The sequence below is a fragment of the Petromyzon marinus genome, chromosome 23, assembly GCF_048934315.1.
Source record: "Petromyzon marinus isolate PM22_M1 ecotype Great Lakes invasive population chromosome 23, UKy_Petmar_22M1.pri1.0, whole genome shotgun sequence".
NCBI classification, from domain to species: Eukaryota; Metazoa; Chordata; class Hyperoartia; order Petromyzontiformes; family Petromyzontidae; genus Petromyzon; species Petromyzon marinus.
The window spans coordinates 16707501-16719063 of record NC_133689.1 but is presented as its reverse complement, the minus strand read 5'-3'; the positions used below and the strand labels follow the sequence as shown (position 1 = coordinate 16719063).

Genomic DNA, 11563 nt, shown 5'->3' with positions numbered 1-11563 from the left:
CAACATCAACGCTCACCCCTACACCATCCACGCTCACCTCTCCAACATCCATACTCACCCCGACACCATCCACTCTCACCGCTACACCATCCATTCTCACCCCCCACACCATCCACGCCCACCCCAACCCCATCCACTCTCACCCCTACAACATCCACGCTCACTCCTACACCATCCACGCTCACCTTTACAACCTCCACGCTCACCTTTACAACCTCCACGCTCACCCCCTACACCATCTACGCTCACTCCTGCAACATCCACTCTCACCCCTACAACATCCACTCTCACTCCTACACCAGCCACACTCACACCGTCACCAGCCACGCTCACACCTTCACCATCCAAGCTCACCCCTACACCATGCACGCTCACCTCTACAACATCCACACTCACCCCTACACCATCCACCCTCACCCCGACAACATCCACGCTCACCCCTACAACATCCACCCTCACCCCAACACCATCCACGCTCACCGCTACAACATCCACCCTCACTCCTACACCATCCACCCTCACGCCTACAACATCCATGCTCACCCCTACAACATCCACGTTCACCCCTACAACGTCCACGCTCACCTCTACACTGTCCACGCTCACCTTTACAATGTCCACGCTCACTCCTACACCATCCACGCTCACACCTACACCATCCACGCTCACCCCTACACCATCCATGCTCACTCCTACACCATCCACGCTCACCCCTACACTGTCCACGCTCACCCCTACCACATCCACGCTCACCCCCACCACATCCACTCTCACCCCTATACCATCCACGCTCACCACTACACCATCCATGCTTTCCCCTATACCATCCACACTCACCTCTACACCGTCCATGCTCACTCATACAACATCCATTCTCACCCCAACACCATCCATGCTCACCTTTACAACATCCACTCTCACCCCTACACCATCCACGCTCACCCCTACAACATTCACGCTCACTCCTGCAACATCCACGCGCACCCCTGCAACATCAACGCTCACCTCGCCACCATCTACACTCACCCCAATACCATCTACGCCCACCCCAACCCCATTCACTCTCACCCCTACAACATCCACGCTCACTCCTACACCATCCATGCTCACCTTTACAACCTCCACGCTCACCCCCTACACCATCTACGCTCACTCCTACATCATCCACGGTCACTCCTCCAACATCCACGCTCACCCTTACACCATCCACACTCACCCCTTCAACATCCACGCTCTCTCATACAAAATCCACGCTCACTCCTGCAACATCCACGCTCACCCCTACCACATCCACGCTCACCCCCACCACATCCACTCTCACCCCTACACCATCCACGCTCACCACTACACCATCCATGCTTTCCCCTATACCATCCACACTCACCTCTACACCGTGCATGCTCACTCATACAACATCCACTCTCACCGCTACACCATCCACTCTCACCTTTACAACATCCACTCTCACCCCTACACCATCCACGCTCACCCCTACAACATCCACGCTCACTCCTGCAACATCCACGCTCACCCCTGCAACATCAACGCTCACCTCGCGAACATCCACACTCACCCCAACACCATCCACGCCCACCCCAACACCATCCACGCCCACCCCAACCCCATTCACTCTCACCCCTACAACATCCACGCTCACTCCTACACCATCCATGCTCACCTTTACAACCTCCACGCTCACCCCCTACACCATCTACGCTCACTCCTACATCATCCATGCTCACCTTTACAACGTTCATGCTCACCCCTACATCATCCACGCTCACCCCTACACCATCCACGTTTTCTCCTACACCACTCACGCTCACTCCTGCAACATCCACGCTCACCGCTACACCATCCACATTCACCCCTTCAACATCCACGCTCTCTCATACAAAATCCACGCTCACTCCTGCAACATCCACGCTCACCCCTACACCATCCACGCTCACCCCCATAATAGTCACGCTCACCCCTACACCATTCATGCTCACCTCTACAACATCCACGCTCACCCCTACACCATCCACGCTCACCACTACACCATCCACGCTTTCCCCTATACCATCCACACATCTACACCGTCCATGCTCACTCATACAACATCCACTCTCACCCCCACACCATCCAGGCTCACCTTTACAACATCCACTCTCACCCCTACATCATCCACGCTCACCCCTACAACATCCACGCTCACTCCTGCAACATCCACGCTCACCCCTACACCATCCACGCTCACCTCTGCAACATCCAGTCTCACCCCGACACCATCCACTCTCACCCCAACACCATCCACTCTCACCCCAACACCATCCACTCTCACCCCAACACCATCCACGCCACACCCAACCCCATCCACTCTCACCCCTACAACATCCACGCTCACTCCTACACCATCCACGCTCACCTTTACAACCTCCACGCTCACCTTTACAACCTCCACGCTCACCCCTGCAACATCTACGCTCACCTCGCCAACATCCACACTCACTCCTACAACATCCACGCTCACCTCTACACCATCCACGCTCACCCCTACACCATTCACTCTCACCCCTACAACATCCACGCTCACTCCTACACCATCCATGCTCACCTTTACAACCTCCACGCTCACCCCCTACACCATCTACGCTCACTCCTACATCATCCATGCTCACCTTTACAACGTTCATGCTCACCCCTACATCATCCACGCTCACCCCTACACCATCCACGTTTTCTCCTACACCACTCACGCTCACTCCTGCAACATCCACGCTCACCCCTACACCATCCACATTCACCCCTTCAACATCCACGCTCTCTCATACAAAATCCACGCTCACTCCTGCAACATCCACGCTCACCCCTACACCATCCACGCTCACCGCCACAATAGTCACTCTCACCCCTACACCATTCACGCTCACCTCTACAACATCCACGCTCAACCCTACACCATCCACGCTCACCACTACACCATCCACGCTTTCCCCTATACCATCCACACATCTACACCGTCCATGCTCACTCATACAACATCCACTCTCACCCCCACACCATCCAGGCTCACCTTTACAACATCCACTCTCACCCCTACACCATCCACGCTCACCCCTACAACATCCACGCTCACTCCTGCAACATCCACGCTCACCCCTACACCATCCACGCTCACCTCTGCAACATCCAGTCTCACCCCGACACCATCCACTCTCACCCCAACACCATCCACTCTCACCCCAACACCATCCACTCTCACCCCAACACCATCCACGCCACACCCAACCCCATCCACTCTCACCCCTACAACATCCACGCTCACTCCTACACCATCCACGCTCACCTTTACAACCTCCACGCTCACCTTTACAACCTCCACGCTCACCCCCTACACCATCTACGCTCACTCCTGCAACATCCACTCTCACCCCTACAACATCCACGCTCACCTCTACACCATCCACGCTCACCCCTACACCATCCACGCTCATTCCTACACCATCCACGCTCACACCTTCACCATCCAAGCTCACCCCTACACCATCCACGCTCACCGCGACACCATCCACTCTCACCCCCCACACCATCCACGCCCACCCCAACCCCATCCACTCTCACCCCTACAACATCCACGCTCACCCCTACAACATCCACGCTCACTCCTGCAACATCCACGCTCACCCCTGCAACATCAACGCTCACCTCGCCAACATCCACACTCACCCCAACACCATCCACGCCCACCCCAACACCATCCACGCCCACCCCAACCCCATTCACTCTCACCCCTACAACATCCACGCTCACTCCTACACCATCCATGCTCACCTTTACAACCTCCACGCTCACCCCCTACACCATCTACGCTCACTCCTACATCATCCATGCTCACCTTTACAACGTTCATGCTCACCCCTACATCATCCACGCTCACCCCTACACCATCCACGTTTTCTCCTACACCACTCACGCTCACTCCTGCAACATCCACGCTCACCCCTACACCATCCACATTCACCCCTTCAACATCCACGCTCTCTCATACAAAATCCACGCTCACTCCTGCAACATCCACGCTCACCCCTACACCATCCACGCTCACCCCCATAATAGTCACGCTCACCCCTACACCATTCACGCTCACCTCTACAACATCCACGCTCACCCCTACACCATCCACGCTCACCACTACACCATCCACGCTTTCCCCTATACCATCCACACATCTACACCGTCCATGCTCACTCATACAACATCCACTCTCACCCCCACACCATCCAGGCTCACCTTTACAACATCCACTCTCACCCCTACACCATCCACGCTCACCCCTACAACATCCACGCTCACTCCTGCAACATCCACGCTCACCCCTACACCATCCACGCTCACCTCTGCAACATCCAGTCTCACCCCGACACCATCCACTCTCACCCCAACACCATCCACTCTCACCCCAACACCATCCACTCTCACCCCAACACCATCCACGCCACACCCAACCCCATCCACTCTCACCTCTACACCATCCACGCTCACCCCTACACCATCCACGCTCACTCCTACACCATCCACGCTCACACCTTCACCATCCAAGCTCACCCCTACACCATCCACGCTCACCGCGACACCATCCACTCTCACCCCCCACACCATCCACGCCCACCCCAACCCCATCCACTCTCACCCCTACAACATCCACGCTCACTCCTACACCATCCACGCTCACCTTTACAACCTCCACGCTCACCTTTACAACCTCCACGCTCACCCCCTACACCATCTACGCTCACTCCTGCAACATCCACTCTCACCCCTACAACATCCACGCTCACTCCTACACCAGCCACACTCACACCTTCACCATCCAAGCTCACCCCTACACCATGCACGCTCACCCCTACACCATCCACGCTCACCCCTACACCATCCACGCTCACTCCTACACCAGCCACGCTCACACCTTCACCATCCAAGCTCACCCCTACACCATGCACGCTCACCTCTACAACATCCACACTCACCCTTACACCATCCACCCTCACCCCGACAACATCCACGCTCACCCCTACAACATCCACCCTCACCCCAACACCATCCACGCTCACCGCTACAACATCCACCCTCACTCCTACACCATCTACGCTCACTTCTACAACATCCACGCTCACCCCTACACCATCCACCCTCACGCCTACAACATCCACGCTCACCCCTACAACATCCACGTTCACCCCTACAACGTCCACGCTCACCGCTACACTGTCCACGCTCACCTTTACAATGTCCACGCTCACTCCTACACCATCCACGCTCACACCTACACCATCCACGCTCACCCCTACACCAACCACGCTCACTCCTACACCATCCACGCTCACCCCTACACTGTCCACGCTCACCCCTACCACATCCACGCTCACCCCCACCACATCCACTCTCACCCCTACACCATCCACGATCACCACTACACCATCCATGCTTTCCCCTATACCATCCACACTCACCTCTACACCGTCCATGCTCACTCATACAACATCCACTCTCACCCCAACACCATCCACGCTCACCTTTACAATATCCACTCTCACCCCTACACCATCCACGCTCACCCCTACAACATTCACGCTCACTCCTGCAACATCCACGCGCACCCCTGCAACATCAACGCTCACCTCGCCAACATCTACACTCACACCAACACCATCCACGCCCACCCCAACCCCATTCACTCTCACCCCTACAACATCCACGCTCACTCCTACACCATCCATGCTCACCTTTACAACCTCCACGCTCACCCCCTACACCATCTACGCTCACTCCTACACCATCCATGCTCACCTTTACAACCCTCATGCTCACCCCCTACACCATCTACGCTCACTCCCACATCATCCACGCTCACTCCTCCAACATCCACGCTCACCCTTACACTATTCACACTCACCCCTTCAACATCCACGCTCTCTCATACAAAATCCACGCTCACTCCTGCAACATCCACGCTCACCCCTACCACATCCACGCTCACCCCCACCACATCCACTCTCACCCCTACACCATCCACGCTCACCACTACACCATCCATGCTTTCCCCTATACCATCCACACTCACCTCTACACCGTGCATGCTCACTCATACAACATCCACTCTCACCGCTACACCATCCACGCTCACCTTTACAACATCCACTCTCACCCCTACACCATCCACGCTCACCCCTACAACATCCACGCTCACTCCTGCAACATCCACGCTCACCCCTGCAACATCAACGCTCACCTCGCCAACATCCACACTCACCCCAACACCATCCACGCCCACCCCAACACCATCCACGCCCACCCCAACCCCATTCACTCTCACCCCTACACAATCCACGCTCACTCCTACACCATCCATGCTCACCTTTACAACCTCCACGCTCACCCCCTACACCATCTACGCTTACTCCTACATCATCCATGCTCACCTTTACAACGTCCATGCTCACCCCTACATCATCCATGCTCACCCCTACACCATCCACGTTTTCTCCTACAACACTCACGCTCACTCCTGCAACATCCACGCTCACCCCTACACCATCCACACTCACCCCTTCAACATCCACGCTCTCTCATACAAAATCCACGCTCACTCCTGCAACATCCACGCTCACCCCTACACCATCCATGCTCACCCCTACAATAGTCACGCTCACCCCTACACCATTCACGCTCACCTCTACAACATCCACGCTCACCCCTACACCATCCACGCTCACCACTACACCATCCACGCTTTCCCCTATACCATCCACACATCTACACCGTCCATGCTCACTCATACAACATCCACTCTCACCCCCACACCATCCACGCTCACCTTTACAACATCCACTCTCACCCCTACACCATCCACGCTCACCCCTACAACATCCACGCTCACTCCTGCAACATCCACGGTCACCCCTACACCATCCACGCTCACCTCTCCAACATCCACTCTCACCCCGACACCATCCACTCTCACCCCAACACCATCCACGCCCCACCCAACCCCATCCACTCTCACCCCTACAACATCCACGCTCACTCCTACACCATCCACGCTCACCTTTACAACCTCCACGCTCACCTTTACAACCTCCACGCTCACCCCCTACACCATCTACGCTCACTCCTGCAACATCCACTCTCACCCCTACAACATCCACGCTCACCCCTATACCATCGACGCTCACCCCTACACCATCCACGCTCACTCCTACACAATGCACGCTCACCTCTACAACATCCACACTCACCCCTACACGATCCACCCTCACCCCGACAACATCCACGCTCACCCCTACAACATCCACCCTCACCCCAACACCATCCACGCTCACCGCTACAACATCCACCCTCACTCCTACACCATCTACGCTCACTTCTACAACATCCACGCTCACCCCTACACCATCCACCCTCACCCCTACAACATCCACGCTCACCCCTACAACATCCACGTTCACCTCTACAACGTCCACGCTCACCGCTACACTGTCCACGCTCACCTTTACAATGTCCACGCTCACTACTACACCATCCACGCTCACACCTACACCATCCACGCTCACCCCTATACCATCCACGCTCACCCCTACACCATCCACGCTCACCACTACACCATCCATGCTTTCCCCTATACTATCCACACTCACCTCTACACCGTCCATGCTCACTCATACAACATCCACTCTCACCCCAACACCATCCACGCTCACCATTACAACATCCACTCTCACCCCTACACCATCCACGCTCACCCCTACAACATCCACGCTCACTCCTGCAACATCCACGCTCACCCCTGCAACATCAACGCTCACCTCGCCAACATCCACACTCACCCCAACACCATCCACGCCCACCCCAACACCATCCACGCCCACCCCAACCCCATTCACTCTCACCCCTACAACATCCACGCTCACTCCTACACCATCCATGCTCACCTTTACAACCTCCACGCTCACCCCCTACACCATCTACGCTCACTCCTACACCATCCATGCTCACCTTTACAACCTCCACGCTCACCCCCTACACCATCTACGCTCACTCCTACATCATCCACGCTCACTCCTCCAACATCCACGCTCACCCCTACACCATCCACACTCACCCCTTCAACATCCACGCTCTCTCATACAAAATCCACCTCACTCCTGCAACATCCACGCTCACCCCTACAATAGCCACGCTCACCCCTACACCATCCACGCTCACCTCTACAACATCCACGCTCACCCCTACACCATCCACGCTCACCACTACACCATCCACGCTTTCCCCTATACCATCCACACTCACATCTACACTGTCCATGCTCACTCATACAACATCCACTCTCACCCCTACACCATCCACACTCACCCCTTCAACATCCACGCTCTCTCATGCAATATCCACGCTCACTCCTGCAACATCCACGCTCACCCCTACAATAGCCACGCTCACCCCTACACCATCCACGCTCACCTCTACAACATCCACGCTCACCCCTACACCATCCACGCTCACCACTACACCATCCACGCTTTCCCCTATACCATCCACACTCACATCTACACCGTCCATGCTCACTCATACAACATCCACTCTCACCCCTACACCATCCACGCTCACCTTTACAACATCCACTCTCACCCCTACACCATCGAAGCTCACCCCTACAACATCCACGCTCACTCCTGCAACATCCACGCTCACCCCTACACCATCCACGCTCACCTCTCCAACATCCATACTCACCCCGACACCATCCACTCTCACCCCGACACCATCCACTCTCACCCCAACACTATCCACGCCACACCCAACCCCATCCACTCTCACCCCTACAACACCCACGCTCACTCCTACACCATCCACGCTCACCTTTACAACCTTCACGCTCACCCCCTACACCATCTACGCTCACTCTTGCAACATCCACTCTCACCCCTACAACATCCACGCTCACCCCTATACCATCCACGCTCACCCCTACACCATCCACGCTCACTCCTACACCAGCCACGCTCACCTCTCCAACATCCACACTCACCCCAACACCATCCACGCCCACCCCAACCCCATTCACTCTCACCCCTACAACATCCACGCTCACTCCTACACCATCCATGCTCACCTTTACAACCCCCACGCTCACCCCCTACACCATCCACGCTCACCCCTACAATAGCCACGCTCACCCTTACACCATCCACGCTCACCTCTACAACATCCACGCTCACCCCTACACCATCCACGCTCACCACTACGCCATCCACGCTCACCACTACACCATCCACGCTCACCCCTACACCATCCACGCTCACCAATACACCATCCACGCTCACCCCTACAATAGCCACGCTCACCCTTACACCATCCACGCTCACCTCTACAACATCCACGCTCACCCCTACACCATCCACGCTCACCACTACGCCATCCACGCTCACCACTACACCATCCACGTTTACGCCTACAACACCCACGCTCACTCCGGCAACATCCACGCTCACCCCTACACCATCCACACTCACCCCTACAACATCCACGCTCACCCCTACAATAGCCACGCTCACCCTTACACCATCCACGCTCACCTCTACAACATCCACGCTCACCCCTACACCATCCACGCTCACCACTACGCCATCCACTCTTTCCCCTATACCATCCACACTCACATCTACAATGTCCATGCTCACTCATATAACATCCACTCTCACCCCTACACCATCCACGCTCACCCCTACAACATCCACGCTCACTCCTGCAACATTCACGCTCACTCCTACACCATCCACGCTCACCTCTCCAACATCCATACTCACCCCGACACCATCCACTCTCACCGCGACACCATCCACTCTCACCCCTACAACATCCACGCTCACTCCTACACCATCCACGCTCACCTTTACAACCTCCACGCTCACCTTTACAACCTCCACGCTCACCCCCTACACCATCTACGCTCACTCCTGCAACATCCACTCTCACCCCTACAACATCCACGCTCACCCCTACACCAGCCACGCTCACCCCTACACCATCCACGCTCACTCGTACACCAGCCACGATCACCTCTCCAACATCCATACTCACCCCGACACCATCCACTCTCACCGCGACACCATCCACTCTCACCCCCCACTCCATCCACGCCCCCTACTTGGGTGTCTGTATATACATCTGGGGTTATGTGTTTCCTCTCTCTCGTAAATTTAGCTCTTCTGTACCTGATGATGGCTGCTTGTGTTGCAACCGAAACGTCGTACGCTATTGTTATTTTATTATTTTTTATTTATACGTGACTTTACCGAAAAAAACAAAGAGTAATTCTTGCAGTCACGAAAGCTTCGAATCAAGTCTGAACCACCTCTAAGGGAGGTATTAGGTCTGTGTCTTTGTGTTGTCTCTGCTTGTGCATCTGCCTTTGTGTCTTGGCTTGGATTTGTGTCTCTGTGCTGTCTCTGCCTGTGTGTGGGCCTTGGTGTTTCCGAGTGTGTGCTGCCGTGCCCCCTTTGTTCCATGCATACCTCATGCTAATTTGTCCCATTGTCTCTCAGCCTCACCTTCTCTGCCTATTTAAGGCGACTTCACTGTGTGCGTGTCTGTGCTGGTTCACTCTACTTGGATGTCTATGTGTGTGTGTGCGCAGTCTGTATTTTAAATTTCATACTTAACTTGCAATTTAACAATCTTTGAAATAGCGTAATCAACCAGACTATGCGTTAATTGTGTTTTGACCGACCGTCTGTGTTGCTTTATATGGTTTCCAAATTATGCTAAACCCTGATTGTTTGGTATGCTTCTCTCTCTGTTGTACCCTGTTGTATCTGTATTAGTTCCCCCCTACTTGGGTGTCTGTATATACATCTGGGGTTATGTGTTTCCTCTCTCTCGTAAATTTAGCTCTTCTGTACCTGATGATGGCTGCTTGTGTTGCAACCGAAACGTCGTATGCTATTGTTATTTTATTATTTTTTATTTATACGTGACTTTACCGAAAAAAACAAAGAGTAATTCTTGCAGTCACGAAAGCTTCGAATCAAGTCATCCAGACTGTTTGATGCCACTCTTTTGGGGATCAACCAGGAGCACAGAATAAAGGTTTTATGAGCGATGACCTCCAAAAGTATAGTTGAATGTTGATTGTTTTATACATCTGAATGTGCGACAGGTCTTTGCAAGCATGGCCTACGACCATATCACCCTGAATGCGCCCGATCTCGTCTGATCTCGGAAACTAAGCAGGGTCGAGTCTGGTTAGTACTTGGATGGGAGACTGCCTGGGAATACCAGGTGTTGTAGGCTCTTGTTTACTTGGATCTGGATGGCTCGCTTTTTACACTTCGACTCATCCAGTGAGTGCCCCTGCCAATTTCACGTCGATATGGTGTACTGCATTGGGATCAATATTTTCTTGTAAAATAATGTTTGATGCCACTCTTTCGGGGCTCAACCAGGAGCTCAGAAACAGGTCCCTGCAGGGTGGGCTGGTAGGACAAGTCTCTGCGCTGTCTATTACTGATTTTATACACCCAAC

At 54.5% G+C, this 11563-nt stretch overlaps 1 non-coding gene across 1 annotated transcript; it reads left to right on the top strand.

Moving 5' to 3' along the window:
* Positions 1-11212: 11212 nt before the first annotated feature.
* Positions 11213-11331, top strand: LOC142926408 (5S ribosomal RNA). Its single transcript, XR_012943333.1, has one exon. It is a non-coding gene; the product is annotated as a 5S ribosomal RNA (ribosomal RNA).
* Positions 11332-11563: the final 232 nt, after the last annotated feature.